This window comes from Schistocerca cancellata, chromosome 10 (assembly GCF_023864275.1).
Source record: "Schistocerca cancellata isolate TAMUIC-IGC-003103 chromosome 10, iqSchCanc2.1, whole genome shotgun sequence".
In the NCBI taxonomy this organism is placed as follows: domain Eukaryota; kingdom Metazoa; phylum Arthropoda; class Insecta; order Orthoptera; family Acrididae; genus Schistocerca; species Schistocerca cancellata.
In genome coordinates, this window is record NC_064635.1 from 201,607,003 (window position 1) to 201,624,391 (window position 17,389).

Genomic DNA, 17,389 nt, shown 5'->3' on the forward strand with positions numbered 1-17,389 from the left:
CGTCGCGAAAATGAAGTCTTTCTGACGTAGGTTGCGGCCACTTCTAAGAGTGCCTTCGTCACAAATAAAACATTTAAAACTGGCATGTCACGTATAAAATAAATACAAAGCATTAACGCTTTAGGCGCAGAATATTTTGTGACTAAAGCGCTATCGCTTCATATTCATTTAGTCACAAAATATTTTGGAACTAAAGCGTTATCGCTTCATTTTTTTTTTTCCATAGCTGACATGCCAGTTTTAAATGTTTTATTTCTGATGAAGGCACTCTTAGAGGTGGCCGCAACCTAGGTCAGAAAGACTTCATTTTCGGACCGAGGGCTATAATTGCTTCAGTTTTACCTTGTAACGGTCGCTGACAACGCAGCCATCTCTAAAGCTGTAAATTTTCATGTGTGTCTTTTTTTATTTATATCGTTCTTTTTCCAATCGGAATTTTTGTGAATATGAATTTAATTGTATTTATCTGTTATACATTCAATTCTGATTTATCAGTTAAAAAACAGAAGATCAAATAAGTGTTTATATTGGCCGTGCAGTGGCGTAAAAATGTATTTTTAGTTACCACATGTGCAATTTTTTGCGTGGTAATCGCCACACAAACATTCAAAACAAAACCTAAATACCTACTGCACTATGGGCAAAATAACGCATATGAAGATTAAATGAAAGAAGGGTTTATAAGTATAACGAAATTGAAACAAAATGATAGATATAGTGAACACAATAATGTTGACGAAAAAATAGGACGACAAAACAAAAGAAATCCAATCGAAATTAATACATAAAATTAATTACAAACACATGAATAAAGATTTCAAGTGGAAAAAGAATGAGAGGAAGAAAAAATGAGAGCTAATGAAGAAATTGATATTGTGATTAAAATGACGTGACATAGGAATGGAAATAAAATTTACAGTCAAAGCAATTAATTGAATAAAAATTATGATCAAAATCATTTCGATAGTGATTTAAAAATAAAAAAATTATTTCATTTTTTTTCTTTATATCATTCTTTTTCCAGGCGGAATGTTTGTGAACATGAATTTAGTTATATTTATATGCTACAATATTGAATTATTTTAAAATTCCAATCTGCCAGTAAAAAACAAAAGTTCAAACAATCCATCTATTTTGACTGTGCAGTGGTGTGAGAAATGTATTTTTCGTTGACTAAATGGCTCTGAGCACTATGGGACTTAACATCTGGGGTCATCAGTCCCCTAGAACTTAGAACTACTTAAACCTAACTAACCTAAGGACATCACACACACCCACGCCCGAGGCAGGATTCGAACCTGCGACCGTAGCGGTCGCGCGGTTCGAGACTGTAGCGCCTAGAACCGCTCGGCCACTCAGGCCGCCAGAGACTTGTCAAATGATAGTTCATGCACTACAGATACAACTACAATAAAGAGTTTTTCGTTATTGCCATCAGTACCAGTGTTTAGCGGGAAACCCGAAGCTGATGTGAAAGTGTTTTTTTCGTAAACTTCAAGGTACCTCCCTGTGAGGATCATGGACAAATCCCGATAAGCTACTGGTTGCCAAATTAAGAATTCAGGGAGCAGCACAAGATTTCATTAGCGCGGAGCCTACTTGCGTGAAAACATAAGATTACAATTAGTTTATAACGATTGTTGTTCAGAGATTTAAGCGTAAAAACGCGATCAGATTTTACATAGAGCAGCTTCACAATTTGCGAATGCGACGAGACGAATCTATCGAGCAGTTTGCCGACAGAATTCGAAGCCTCAACGCCCAAACGTACGAGCTAGAAGATGAAAATGAAAATCCCATTCAGTTGTTCAAAGCCGACTAGCAAGCCTTGGACACATTCATTCACGGGTTGCACGGAGGGAAAGTACGGAAAGCTGTTAGACTGGCGCGATGTAAAACGTTTCAGGAAGCAGTAGATTCAGCTGTTGGTTTCGTTGACGCACTAAGACGACCGAATGAGATGCAGAAACAAGAACGCAGAGTTTTCAACGCAGCAGTACAATGCTACAGATGCAACAAGCTGCGTCACATGCGTAAGGATTGTAAAGAGAATCGAATCTGCTATTATTGCGGGATGCAGGGTCATGTTTCGAGAGATTGTCGCAACAAGAAGAAAGGTAATGCGAACAGCAGACTATCTGCCAGGTCTTTAAACGAGTACGGGCACGTACGGCCCACCACTCCGTCTGCCCCTTGCCAGAGACAGTGATTCCTGTTAGTTCCAGACTGAAAATGACTTCTTGATAGGTGCTGTATATCGTGGGAGAAACATCAAACTACTTATTGACACAGGAGCACAGACCTCATTAAAGTGGTGTTGCATAGATAAACGGGATAAATTGAAACCGCCGCTTTTAAAAGTGCGAGGGTTAAATGGAGGAAAGCTACGTAACTGTGGAGAAGTTCAAGTAGAATTAATTCTTGGCCAAGGCCACGATGAAGGTGAAAATAAAGATAAATACACAGCAAGGGTGCAAGTAGTTTCAAATAACGAAACGCGTTACGACGGTGTACTTGGATTTGATTTCTTGTCCGCTAACGAGGCAGAGATATTTGTCGCAGAAAGAAAGATCAGACTAGGCCGTAGCAAGTACAAGCTAGGAAATCGATCTTCAGATCGTACTCAAAGGAGCACCAATACTGACGTCATGGGAATGGACAGCCTAAACGATGCATCAGTTCAAACCGTCCGAGTCGATGTTCAAATCGATCAGCCTCAGCAAATTCCCAAGGGAGCAAGAAAGACAATCTACGTTGAAGTAAAGTCACCCCGATGCAGGGATGGAACTTTGTTGAGCGATCCGAGAAAAGTGAGTTATTGGATACAACGCATTGTTACGTTGCTAGAAGAATAGGTGTCGCTACAATGATGAGACAGAATATCGCAAAAGTCCCGGTTACAATAACGAATATTGAGCCGTAGTAAAATTTGCTATTTTGAAGAGCGCGCCGCAGCGCGTAGTGTAAAGCAGTCTCCTTCCGTTTCTGGCGGTGACGCCGCTGTGGCAATCGCAGCTTTGGTGTCTCCCTCTGGTGGGAAAGGGGAAAAGTTGCCTGTTCACGCGCATTTATGGGGCGCTATGAACTCGGTCACTCTGAGTCAGTCAGTCGGAGGCAGTTGGTCAGCCAGAACAGTCGGTCAGTTTGAGAAGGGTCAGTCTGTCAGTCTCGGCGAGTCTGGTCAGTTGGTCAGCCGGATCAGTGTGGGACAGTCAGTGTCTGTCTGTCTGTCGTCCGGAGTGCTAGTATGTGACAGGCCGCCAGTCTGCTCCAGTTGTTCAGGGCAACGGTCATTGGCGGTCGGATCGATCGGTTGGTCGGTCGCGCACTGAGACACGAGATGACTTGTCCGCCTTGAGCGTCGGCGCATGTGAGGTCCCCACGTGAGTCCAGTGGGCCGCGCCGTGTAGAAAGGGGTAGTGGCTTAGCGGTCGACACGAGAGCAGCAGGAGTCAACCCACGACGTCGGTCTGGCCGGTGCGAGCTGCGACGCCGTGAGACGGGAGATCGGCGCGCCTTCCTGCGTCCGTTGAAGCGGCTGGCAGCGGACGGTTCGGGAGAGCGTTTTGAGGGTGCTGCGCCAGGTCTTCGCCAGACATCGTAGTTATTAGAAGTTTAGTGATCGGTGATATGTTGTTTCAGATACTTGTTAAATTCTACTTGTTTTCTTGCTCAGTCTCTCGTCCCCAGCTCGCTCGTTTTTGTTAGTGTTGTGTCTGTCTGTCTGTCTGTCGGTCTGCAGTACGTTAATAGCTGACTCTGTCATGTTTGTCGGATTCTGTGTTAACTAATTTATAGAATTAAGGTGTAAAGGCAGAATTCCTGAAATATGTTTTTGTCTATCATCTTGCGAGGTGGTATATGTGTAATGTTGAGCATGTTCTACATTTTATGTAAGTCTGAATTTCATTGGGTTTTATCTCAATAGTCATTTTTTATAAAGTTGCCACCCTTCCACCGTAAGGGACCTTTTAAAAACGAATTGCACTTTCGGTGGCAAACGATTATTTTTTTTTCTTTTTTAGTGTGAGTGTTTGCACCATTCGCATCCCTCTACGGGGTACATAGTTAATGTATTTGTGTGAGTTGTTAAAAATTTTAGTTTAAAGTAAAGTAATCTGGTGTGTTGCCAATTTGCACCAGTGTAGTTTTTCTGTAGTTTTTGTGAGCACGGACTACGGCCGTGTTGAAAGGGAGCGGAAGCTTCTCAGCCCGAAGGCTCCTACTGTAAAAAAAAAAAAAAAAAAAAAAAAAAAAATAAATAAATAAATAAATATTCTGCCTCTGAATAATTGTAACTTGATATTTCGAGGATGCTTTTCTGCTTATAATTTTAAAACTGTTTTGAAAAAGCTTTTAGGAATAAAATTCACATTTGTTAAATTGTAACTTGATTTTTAATACTGTTTTTGAAAAGGCTTTTACGAATAAAATTTCCATTGGTCGAAATTTAATTTGTTTCCATCGAGGGTGCTTTTCTGCATATAAATTTTAAATCTGTTTTTCAAAAGGCTTTTATGAATAAAATTTCCATTGGTCGAAATTCAATTTGTTTCCATTGGTTATTCCTTGGCAACTACTTCCACGCTCACATAATGTGCTAATATTCTTGATGAATCGCTAGTAAATAAAGTAAATTCTTTAAGAAAAGATTTTGAAAGTAAATGTTCACGGTTTATATATGAGCAATGAGGATGCTGTTTTGCCACGAGGAACAAAAGTTGCTGAAGTGTCGACCGTAAGTAAAAGTGACGTAATACAGATTCCAGATGAGGTAACAAATGCTTCAGTTATAAACACAGAGTTTTGTAACACTACCGCAAAATTACAACGAGGAGACGAATTTAATAATGAACTTAAGCGCAAGGTTTGAAAAAATATAGAATATTTGACAGTTGTTGAACAGAAGATTTTAGCGCCTGTTTTGTTGGAGTATGCAGATTTATTTCGAGAACGTGCAAATTTACCTGTCACTCATTTAGTTCAGCATCGTGTTCATACAGGGAATGCAACCCCAATCACACAGAAGCCTTACCGAATACCACTCAGTCAGAGAGAGTTAGTAGAAGAACAATTAGAAGCCAGAATTATAAAACCAAGAAATCCTTCAGACCCACCGTGGTGTTCGCCTGTTGTAATTGTAAGAAATTTATTTCTGGAGAACCACAGTTCCGTTTTTGTGTGGATTACCGATCTCTGAATGCTGTGACAACACCCGACATTTATCCCTTACCAAATTTAGTGGAAACCTTGGATTACTTGGGCAGATGTCGAATTTTTTCAGTATGTGATTTAACAAGTGGTTATCACCAGTTAACAGTGCATCCAGATGATCAAGCAAAAACTTCATTTGTAACAGTAACAGGAGTATAAAAGTATCTTCATATGCTGTTTGGACTTCGTAATGCTCCAGCTACATCAATGCCTGATGGATTCCGTTTTGCGAGGGATCACCCCAACATAAGCACTTGTTTACCTTGATGATGTAATAATTTTTGGTGAAAACATGAAGCATCATACTGAGAGACTACAAGCTGATATTGAGTGTATAAGAAGCGCAAACCTGTCTTTAAGAGATAAATGTCATTTTGTACAAAGTAAAGTTAACTACCTTCGTGATGTTATAACCAGCGAAGGTGTTCGACCTGATTCAAAATTAATTGAAGATGTAAAGAATTTTCCTGAACCACAGAATTTGAAAGAACTACAATCATTCTTGGGACTGTCAAATTTCTATAGACGATTTGTAGCCGGTTATGTGAATATAGCACTTCCAGTGACACAGCTACTGAAGAAAGGAGCCGCACTTAATTGGTCAACAGAGAGCAAAAATGCAACGGAAAAACTTAAAACTGCTCTAACCACAGCCCCAGTGTTAGCCTATCCGGATTTCAGTAAACCTTCTATTCTTTCAACAGATGCATCCAATTTTACCATAGGTGCAATCTTGTCGCAAGAAGTTGACGGTCATGAACATCCAATCTCATTTGCTTCGAGACAATTAAACAAAGCAGAATAGAATTATACTATTAGTGAGAAGGAGTTTTGTGCTTTGGATTTTGGTATAACACATAACAGATGTTCCTTAACAGGAAGATAATTTACAGTTATTAGAGATTATGCTGCACTTAAATGGTTTTTGAGATTAAAGGATCCAATTTCCAGATTAACAATATGAGCATTAAGACTGAGTCAGTACCAATTTAAGGTTATTCACCGACCTGGTAAGCAACATGTGAATGCTGATGCAATGAATCGAAAAGTCAATGTTTGTGTTACAATGAGTCGAGAAGAAGAGTTAAAGGCAGCTCAGGAAGAAGATCCACAATGCAAATTATGGAAGTATGATCAACGTTTTGTCGAAATAGATGGATTATTGTACAAAATCACTAGTAAAGGAAACCGCCTAGTTATTCCAGAAAGCATGAAAGATCAAATCCTGAGAGAGCAACACGATTCTCTATTATCAGGACATTGCGGTAAAAAAGTAACAGACATTAAAATAGCTCAAATGTTTTGGTGGCCGAGCCGCAAAGCTAACGTTTTAGAGTTTGTTTCGCAATGTGATTGCTGTAACAGACGGAATAACGTAGGAAAAAGTAGAGCACATTGCAAGAACTGCCAGAAACAAGTGAAACATTTGAACGAGTAGGACTAGATGTCGTAGGACCGTTGCCTAAGACTAAAGATGGAAACAAATACATATTGACAATGTTAGATCATTTCTCTAGACACTTTCTCATGATACCAATGCCTGATCAGAGCGCTGAGACTATAGCTAAAGTTTTTGCAAAAGAATGGATTCTTAACTATGGATCACCATTAAGTATAATCAGTGATCAAGGAACACATTTTAAGAGTGAATTGCTTAAACAGACTTGTAAGCTCATGCAAATAGTTAGGGACTACACCAGCACACCCTGAAGGAAATGGAAGAGTCGAGCGAGTCCGCAGAACAATTATTAAAATGGTTAGCCATTATGTGAGCAGCAAACACGACAATTGGGATGTCTGTTTGCCGTACATGGTAAATTGTTACAGTGTCAAAATGCACAGCTCAACTGGCCTAAGTCCATGTGAGATCATCTACAGAAGAGGAATTCATTCACCCTTGGACCTTGCACGATCGACTGCCGGAATCAGCAATAAACATGTAAGGGATATAGCACTCAAACTAAAGGAAGCATGGAGGGGAGTGAAACAGCGAAATCAACAATCCTTTCTTCAGCAAACAAGACAACACGATCGCCAAGCAGCAGTGCCACAGTATCGAGTTGGAGATCTTGTGTATCTGAGCAACGTGGTGTTAAAGAAGAGTCAAGCCAAAAAGTTCAAGAAGTTTTGGAAATGACCATATCCAAAGTTGGAGGTGTTGTCCCCAGTCACTCTTAAGCTCCAACTGCCCTTTCGTTCGATTGTCGTACATGTCAATCGTGTAAAGCCATTTCTGGGTAGATTTCCTGTAGTATCGCAAGACGACGAGGACCTACCGAGAAGCAGACCTGCTGTTCTCAAATCCAGGAAGCGAGAATCGCGAGGTCGCAGTCCAGACTTCGAGGCCGAGGCACCGCGTTCGTTTCATTACGAATTACGTGGAAATGTATGCTTGGCACTCTGTTCAATGAAAACTGTGTGGTTAATAATGGTTCTTTGCATATTCTTTAATACGATAATTTCATTAGAGAGCTTAGTTGAATCTGTACTGGATTGTACGATCCTGTTTCAGACATCCCTACAATCTGCGTAAACGTGTGTAGTGTGTGAGAGTGCAATGCGTGTGTTTATTTCAGCCATGTGCTTATGTGGATGTGTTGTGAAAATTTAGTATTGAAGCTACTGCACAAGTGCACAAGTGAAAGTAAACCTTTTATTTCACAGGTTACCACAAGAAACTCATTTATTTTATGTTCATTGTTAATTCTAGCATTTAGAACTAATTAAGCATGTTCATTTTTATCCTAATGCTTGCTATGATAGCGTATTCTACTAATGCTGTAGTAATAGTACCACAGAGTACAGGTGTTTTGTTTGAAACACGATCAGAAATGTTAGTTTCAACAAGTAATGCAAAACTTGTCCTCAAGTAAAACCTGAGTGAATTCCAGCAACAGTTCAATTCTGCAAAGAAGCAAATTGACCTAATTCGTTCTGTTAAGGGTAATGGTACAATTTTGGAAATGGATACATCTTGGTATAATGTAGAGTCTACATTTGCTAATTATGAACAAGAGATTTACTGTTTTTTAAAGCTTTTGCCACACAAAACTTTAATTAGGCATAAGCGTGCCTGGTTTGATTTTGGAGGGAGCATTCTTCGTAGTGTATTAGGTACTTTAACTAGTCGAGATCTACTTGAAGTTAAAGGCAAAATATTAGCTCTTGAACAACAATCCAGTACAGATTCAACTAAGCTCTCTAATGAAATTATCGTATTAAAGAATATGCAAAGAACCATTACTAACCACACAGTTTTCATTGAGCAGAGTGCAAAGCATACATTTCCACGTAATTCTTAATGAAACGATCGCAAATATCCAAGAACTATTCCAAGGATTAAATACTGTGAGTGCACACTTAGATTTAAACTCTCTTTTGTTAAGGTTGCTGATAGTTTATCAAATGCTAGAATTGATGCCCTTAACTTAAGAACAGCCTTAGAAAGTAGTTCAAATGATTGTTTCAGCAGTGTACTACTACATCCAGAACAGTTTTTACAGATCCTGCTATCAATTGAACGAAAGCTAGATGCAACATATACTATGATTTATCCTGTTAACTCTTACCATTTATATGCTTACTATAAGTTAAGCACCACACACTGCTTAATGATTTAAGATGAATTAACTGTTATTGTTTCTATTCCCATTGCTAGATCAAAGCATAATTTTGAAATGTATAAGATTTATTCTTACCCTGTGAAATGGAGACAGGCTGGTATTCATATAAAGTATGTGCTGAATGATTATCTACTAAGCAGCAAGGATCGAAGGTATTTTGTGTCCTTAAATGAAAATGATTTGCATATGTGTAAACGTAGTCATAAGTTAATTTGCCCTGAATCGGCAGTATTCTTAGACAGTAGAGTGTACAGCTGTGAGAAAGAATTGTTTACGAATCATTCCCCCAAAGGATGATTGCCCTAGAATTTTAACGCATCTTAATGATCCATTTCTTAAACGATATTCTGAAGGTATATAATTTTCTCATTTAACACCACCCTTGATGTCACATTTACATGTAAAAACTATGATACACATGAGCTAACCTTTACACCAAAATTGAACAATAGTGGATTAATCTTGAACGCCACACATTGTGATTTATCATGTGAACTATTTGACATGCCTAGTGCGTTGCCAACTACATTTCATGCAACTGGACGTTTGCCATTAACTAGAATGTTACCTGTTTATTACAATGATTCATACATACTAACATATGGAAGGCATTCCTTATCAAGTTTTTCTGAAGATAATAATTTAATTAAGGACATCCATGAAAATGTAATCTCTTCCAATAATGAGTTAAATTTCATTGAAGCAGCAAATAGAATTAAGTCGTTCGATTCCTCCAGTAACGCTAATGCATACTTGATTGTCAGTATTGTGTTTTTATTGCTTTTATTGATTTGTCTTTTGTCAACAGCATTTGTCATGTATGAAACTGTCACCGTGAAGGCTCGCGTCTCTGTACCGAACGTTACTGTGTCTGCAAATGAAATACATGTTGCAATGCCTTCTGATGCCACAAATGGCGAAATACATTCATAACGCCCAGGAGGTCGTTTTGGGCCACCTATGGTTGCTCTTTTTCTCTGTGGAGAGTGATGTAAGGGTGTACGGGTTGCACGCAGCCCTACGGTACGTTAATACGCGCTCGCCAGCCGTCCTGTTTGGAATGCTGACAATCGGCCTCGGTCGCGAATATGTCTCTTTCCTTAGCTCACCATGGAGCCTTTCGATAAGACCGTAATTAGGATGCCACACAGAGTGATGGTGGGTGCGCGTAGCGTGCGTGTTTTATAATCCGCCTTCGTTAATAAAACAGTTTAATATTACTACTCGTGTTCGCGTATTGCCGTACCTCAAGGAACCCCCCACCCCCCTCCCCCCTTCGCTTACAAATCCTGACAAAATATTCGTGTAATCATCATCCGGGGCAACAACACAATCTACCCCCTTATATTAACTTATTATAGCTCTATTGTATCACCGGGTACCAGCAAACGCTATTTATTAAAAAAACGGATATTTAATACACTTTTGGCGTCCCGTATGTTCTGCACGACCGTAAATGCGGCTTATATATACGCCGAAGATTTTTTATGTTGCTAAGCGGGCTAAAATACTAGTAAAAATGGCTTACGTTTTTCTTGCTGTGGTTTAATTACGTTTTCCAAACTCGCGGCAAGCTCAAAGATAATCAGAAGTAGCATGAATTACTACTATTATTGCCCAAAGAATTGATTGTTGTCATGAGAGAGACGATATAATCACCTACGTAGCTAAAGGACTCTCACTCACAATAAATAATTTATTTATATCATATTGGCTTCAGTTTGTTTAAGAATTTACTTTGCAGAAATAAAATTAACTCCAAACTCACCGATATCGTGAAGCAAACCTAAGCCTTGTTACCTACTGCGGTTAAACTCATCTATGCAGTTACGTAAACATTCTAATAACATGTACGTTGCAAATATTAACAGCTGAAAATTATTATCAACATTCAAATTATTTATTATGTTAACTTGAGGGTGAAACCAATTTTTAATATTTTAATTAAATTCCACGTAATGCCCCCTATGCGCCATTACGACAAAAGAAAGCCACTTGGGCAAATTTCTAAAAAAAAAAAAAAAAAAAGAAATATTCGGTTTAAATAAAAAAAAATTAGTTCAAATGGCTCTGAGCACTATGGGACGTAACATCTGAGGTCATCAATCCCCTAGAACTTAGAACTACTTAAACCTAACCAACCTAAGGACATCATACACATCCATGCCCAAGGCAGGATTCGAACCTGCGACCGTAGCGGTCGCGCGGTTCCAGACTGAAGCGCCTAGAACCGCTCGGCCACTCCGGACGACTTAAATGATTATTTTCACTTAAATATTTCCACAGGGAGGGACAGATTTTGAATAAGAGCAGGAGAAATTTACCTTCTACCATATATTGTAATAGAAAAAATGTACATAAAATACCTGGTGCGTCAGAATATCTAAGCGACTTAATTCTTCAACAGCAGAGACAAAAGTAGTACTATTCGATCTTTCAACGAAGTCTTTTTAACATTGATTAGACAGGATTTCTATGGTTTCAAAGAATGTCTTTACATTGTATTGTTATTCTTTGATACTCAAATACATGTTTTATTAACATTTTAACACAAAAAAATATCATAGGTTTTATAATTATCTGCCGTATTAGCTACGGTTTTTATCGACAGAAATACACTTATTTTTGTACTTCCTTTACACTTATCACTTACACGTCTGGTACAGGTTTAGTTTAATTTCTATAGGGCTTTCCAGGAGACGTCACAGGGCGCGTCTAATCCCAAAATCTAATCCTCAGAGTGTGTGATTCAGCTATTTGTTGCCACCATATATTGCCCTTGTTAATTTCACTGTATTTGTAGTAATAGTCTTGTGTATGTTTTAGGGCTACGGCGCTGCGTTCTTGCAGAGTGTCACGGGTTCTACCGAACTGTGCGAACCTCTTGTCGTACCAAAAGGCTGCTCCGCATATTTGGTAAAAATTTCACCTTCAAATTTCTAATTACAGTCGCTGTATTCACAAAAGTTTCGCCTTCGAATTTCTTATTACAGCTGTATACGCAGAAGTTTCATCTTCAATTTCTCATTAAGCTGTTGTATACGCAAAAGGTTTACCCTCTACTTTCTTATTACAGTTGTTGTACGCATCTTTTCTTAAAACACTCTTTAAATTGATTTAAATGTCACTGTGTGGGCCCAGTTACGGTTCTATTGGGTGTTACTGTGAGTTTGTCTACATTATTTCACGCAATGCTAAAAACTTTCAAGAGTTGCTTTATTTTATTTAAAGTCTCTGCCGTTAAGATTATGTAGTAATAAATGCTTATTGATGTAAAGAATATTTGGTAAATTTCATCATAACTAAATCTTGACTTGCAGGTAACTATAGCCTTAGTTTTTGGGACCCATCCGTTTGAGTCTGCTGTTTTATGTGGAATTCTTTTATCTGAATAAACCGTGATTCAGAAGTGCATTAACGAATGATGTTCAATCACCATTTGCCAGCGCATCTTGGACGATACTGCAGCCGCAATATCCAGGAAGTCCAAGGAAGATTCCACGAGGCATTCGACCATAAGTCACCACACTCCCATCCATGCTAGACAACATACTCGGCGGATGGAGAGAAGATAAGTGAGGTCGTCGACCTCCCGATGAAATACTGCCTCAATTATCTACACTGCGTTAGTGGAAGCGATCATGGAAGGACTTCAAGGAGTAACAGTGACGGGTGGAATTACTCGCTACAGTGGGGCCGATGCTGACCGCCTAGGAATCCAGCAGACTACGACTGTTGACTGGGGTACCATGAAGGCGTAGACAACCGTCCACAAGTTAAATGCACCAAAATAAATGAACAAACAGGGAACAAATTCTGTAGTGTGTGAAGTAGATTAGTAGCTGCGGAGTTGGTTAAGGGTTTTAATGCAGTTTTGTAGTAGTAGAAGTAGTTGTAGGTTTTACCTCTCTTTTTTAAAATAAGTAATAGAAATAAATAATTAATACATAACTTATTACTATCCAACGAAATGTGATATTTGTATGATTTAGCTTTTCAGATAATGTTCTGTAATTATGAAGAATAATTAAATAAATAAAAATAAATACTCCTTCACCCAGCCCTTCCCTGTCGTTCCTTGTAGAGGTGTATTGCGGCGTCTCAATGAGTATAGGGTAATATCAGCAGCAGCAGAAAATTGTATAACGGGAGTAGCATTCATTATGAACAGGAATGTAGGGCAGAAAGTGTATTATTGTGACTAGTCCAGTGATAGGGTTGTTCTCGTCAGAATCGACAGCAGACCAACACCGACAACGATAGTTCATGTATACACGCCGACGTCGCAAGCTGAAGATGAAGAGATAGGGAGAATATATGAAGATGTTAAAAGAGCAATCAGAGCACAAAGAGAGATTAAAAGCTAATAGTCGTGGGGGACTGTAATGCAGTCGTAGGGGAAGGAGTAGAAGAAAGGATTACGGGAGAATATGGGATTGGTACTAAGAACGAGAAAGGAGAACGACTAATTGAGTTCTGCAGTTTTCAGCTAGCAACAACGAATACTGTGTTCAAGAATCAAAAGAGAGGAGGTGTACTTCGAAAAGGATGGGGGATACGGCAAGATTTCAGGTAGGTTACATCATGCTCAGGCAGAGATACCCAAATGAGATACCTGATTGTAAGGTGTACTCAGAAGCAGATATAGATCAGCTCACAATTTAATAGCGATGAACAGTAGGCTGACATTTAATAGACTACTCAGAAAGTATCAAGAAGCAAAGAAGGGGGGTAGGGGGGGGGAGGTACGGAAGTACTAAGGAATGACGAGATACGCTTGAAGTTCTCTAACGCTATAGATAACCCAATAAGGAATGGCTCAACAGGCAGTAGAGTTGAAGAGGAATAGACAGCTCTAAAAAGGGCGATCACATAAGTTGGAAAGAAAAACATAGGTACAAAGAAGGTAACTGCGAAGAAACCATGGGTAAAAGATGAAATACTTAAGATGAAGTTGGAAAGAAAAACATAGGTACAAAGAAGGTAACTGCGAAGAAACCATGGGTAAAAGATGAAATACTTAAGATGATCGATGAAAGAAAGAACTACAAAAATGTTCAAGGAAATTCAAGAACACAAAAATACAAGTCAAGGAGAAATGAAATAAACAGGGAAGCAAAGACGAAATGGCTGCTTGAAAAATGTGAAGAAATCGAGAAAGAAATTATTGTCGGAAGGACTGACTCAGCATACCGGAAAGCCAAAACAACTTTCGGTGGAATTAAAAGTAAGGATGATAAGAAGAGTGCAATGGCAATTCCACTACTAATTACAGAGGAGAGAGCGGACACGTGGAAATAGCACTCTCAAGGCATCCAGGAAATGTAAGATTTGGCTGATGACGTGATAGAGGAGGAAACAGGAATCGATATAGAAGAGATAGGAGATTCAATATTATAATGTCAAAGTGCTTTGGAAGACTTAAGATCAAATAAGACAGAAGGAATAGACGACATTTCATTAGAATTTCTAAAATTATTGGGAATGTGGCAACAAAACATCACCTACGCAATTCCGAAAACCGCAAGAGCCGACAGCTGCGAGAATTGTCGCACAATCAGCTTAACAGTTCATACGTCTAAGTTGCGGACAAGAATAATATTCAGAAGAATGGAAAGGAATACTATCTGTTATATGACGATCTGTTTGGCGTTAGGAAAGGTAAAACCACCAGAAAGGCAATTCTGACGTTGCAGTTGATAATGGGAGCACGACCAAACAAAAATCAAGACTCATTCAGAGGATCTGTAAACGTGGAAAAAGCATCAGATGACCTCAAATGGTCGAAGATGATCGTAATTCTAAGGGAAATAGGGGTAAGTTAGAGGGAGATTCGAGTAATACACAATATTTACAGCAGCCGAGAAGGAACAGTGAGAGTGGGGGACCAAGAAGGAAGTTCTCGGATTAAAAAGGGTGTAAGACAAGGGACGTAGACTTACGCCCCTGCTGTTCAATCTACACTCCTGGAAATTGAAATAAGAACACCCTGAATTCATTGTCCCAGGAAGGGGAAACTTTATTGACACATTCCAGGGGTCAGATACATCACATGATCACACTGACAGAACCACAGGCACATAGACACAGGCAACAGAGCATGCACAATGTCGGCACTAGTACAGTGTATATCCACCTTTCGCAGCAATGCAGGCTGCTATTCTCCCATGGAGACGATCGTAGAGATGCTGGATGTAGTCCTGTGGAACGGCTTGCCATGCCATTTCCACCTGGCGCCTCAGTTGGACCGGCGTTCGTGCTGGACGTGCAGACCGCGTGAGACGACGCTTCATCCAGTCCCAAACATGCTCAATGGGGGACAGATCCGGAGATCTTGCTGGCCAGGGTAGCTGACTTACACCTTCTAGAGCACGTTGGGTGGCACGGGATACATGCGGACGTGCATTGTCCTGTTGGAACAGCAAGTTCCCTTGCCGCTCTAGGAATGGTAGAACGATGGGTTCGATGACGGTTTGGATGTACCGTGCACTATTCAGTGTCCCCTCGACGATCACCAGTGGTGTATGGCCAGTGTAGGAGATCGCTCCCCACACCATGATGCCGGGTGTTGGCCCTGTGTGCCTCGGTCGTATGCAGTCCTGATTGTGGCGCTCACCTGCACGGCGCCAAACACGCATACGACCATCATTGGCACCAAGGCAGAAGCGACTCTCATCGCTGAAGACGACACGTCTCCATTCGTCCCTCCATTCACGCCTGTCGCGACACCACTGGAGGCGGGCTGCACGATGTTGGGGCGTGAGCGGAAGACGGCCTAACGGTGTGCGGGACCGTTGCCCAGCTTCGTGGAGACGGTTGCGAATGGTCCTCGCCGATACCCCAGGAGCAACAGTGTCCCTAATTTGCTGGGAAGTGGCGGTGCGGTCCCCTACGGCACTGCGTAGGATCCTACGGTCTTGGCGTGCATCCGTGCGTCGCTGCGGTCCGGTCCCAGGTCGACGGGCACGTGCACCTTCCGCCGACCACTGGCGACAACATCGATGTACTGTGGAGACCTCACGCCCCACGTGTTGAGCAATTCGGCGGTACGTCCACCCGGCCTCCCGCATGCCTACTATACGCCCTCGCTCAATGTCCGTCAACTGCACATACGGTTCACGTCCACGCTGTCGCGGCATGCTACCAGTGTTAAAGACTGCGATGGAGCTCCGTATGCCACGGCAAACTGGCTGACACTGACGGCGGCGGTGCACAAATGCTGCGCAGCTAGCGCCATTCGACGGCCAACACCGCGGTTCCTGGTGTGTCCGCTGTGCCGTGCGTGTGATCATTGCTTGTACAGCCCTCTCGCAGTGTCCGGAGCAAGTATGGTGGGTCTGACACACCGGTGTCAATGTGTTCTTTTTTCCATTTCCAGGAGTGTATATATAAGAACCAACGATGGAAATAAAAGAAAGGTTCAAGAGTGGAATCAAAATTCAAGGTAAAAGGGTATCAATGACAAGATTCGCCGATAACATTGCTATCCTCGGTGGAAGTGAAGAAGAATTACAGTATCTGTTGGATGGAATTAACAGGCTAATGAGTACAGAATATGGACTGAGAGTAAATCGAAGAAAGTCGAAAGTAATGAGAGGTAGCAGAAATGAGAGCAGTGAGAAAATTAACATCAGCATTGGGGATCACGGACTAGACAAATTAAGCAATTCTACTACCAAGGCAGCAAAATAACCCGTGATGGACGGAGAAAGGAGGACGTCAAAAGCAGACTAGTACTGGAAAAAAGGGCATTCCTGACCAAGAAAAGTCTACAAGTATCAAACATAGGCCTTAATTTGAGGAAGAAATTTCTGAGAATGTATTTCTGGAGCGCAGCATTGTATGGTAGTGTAACATGGACTGTGCGAAAACCAAACAACAGAATCGAAGCATTTGAGATTTGGTGCTACAGGCGAAGACTGAAAATTAGGTGGACTGATAAGCAATGAGGCGGTTATACGCAGAATCGGAGAGGAAAGGAGCGTATCGACAACGCTGACAAGAAGAAGGAACAGGATGATAGGACATTGTTAAGACATTAGGGTATGACTTCCATGGTACTAGAGGGAGCAATAGAGGGCAAAAACTATAGAGGAAGACAGAGAGTGGAATACATCTAGCAAATAATTGAGGACGTAGGTTGCAAGAGCAATTCTGAGATGAAGAGTTTGGCACAGGAGAGGAACTGTCTTTAAAGTAGATTCTGTGTCGTGTATCAGTGCCGTCTATACACCCTCAACGAAAATGGAGTTTACATTTATGCTACTAGTGTCGCTCTAGTGGAGATGCAGATTTTAGTCACAGGAAAACAGACGTTTCCTTGCACCCAACGAATTTCATCATCCTCGATTACATTAAAATTTTATACAGACATGGTTTGCAATATACACTACTGGCCATTAAAATTGCTACACCACGAAGATGACGTGCTACAGACGTGAAATTTAACCGACGAGAAGAGGATGCTGTGACATGCAAATGATTAGCTTTTCAGAGCATTCACACAAGGTTGGCGCCGGTGGCGATACCTACAACGTGCTGACATGAGGAAA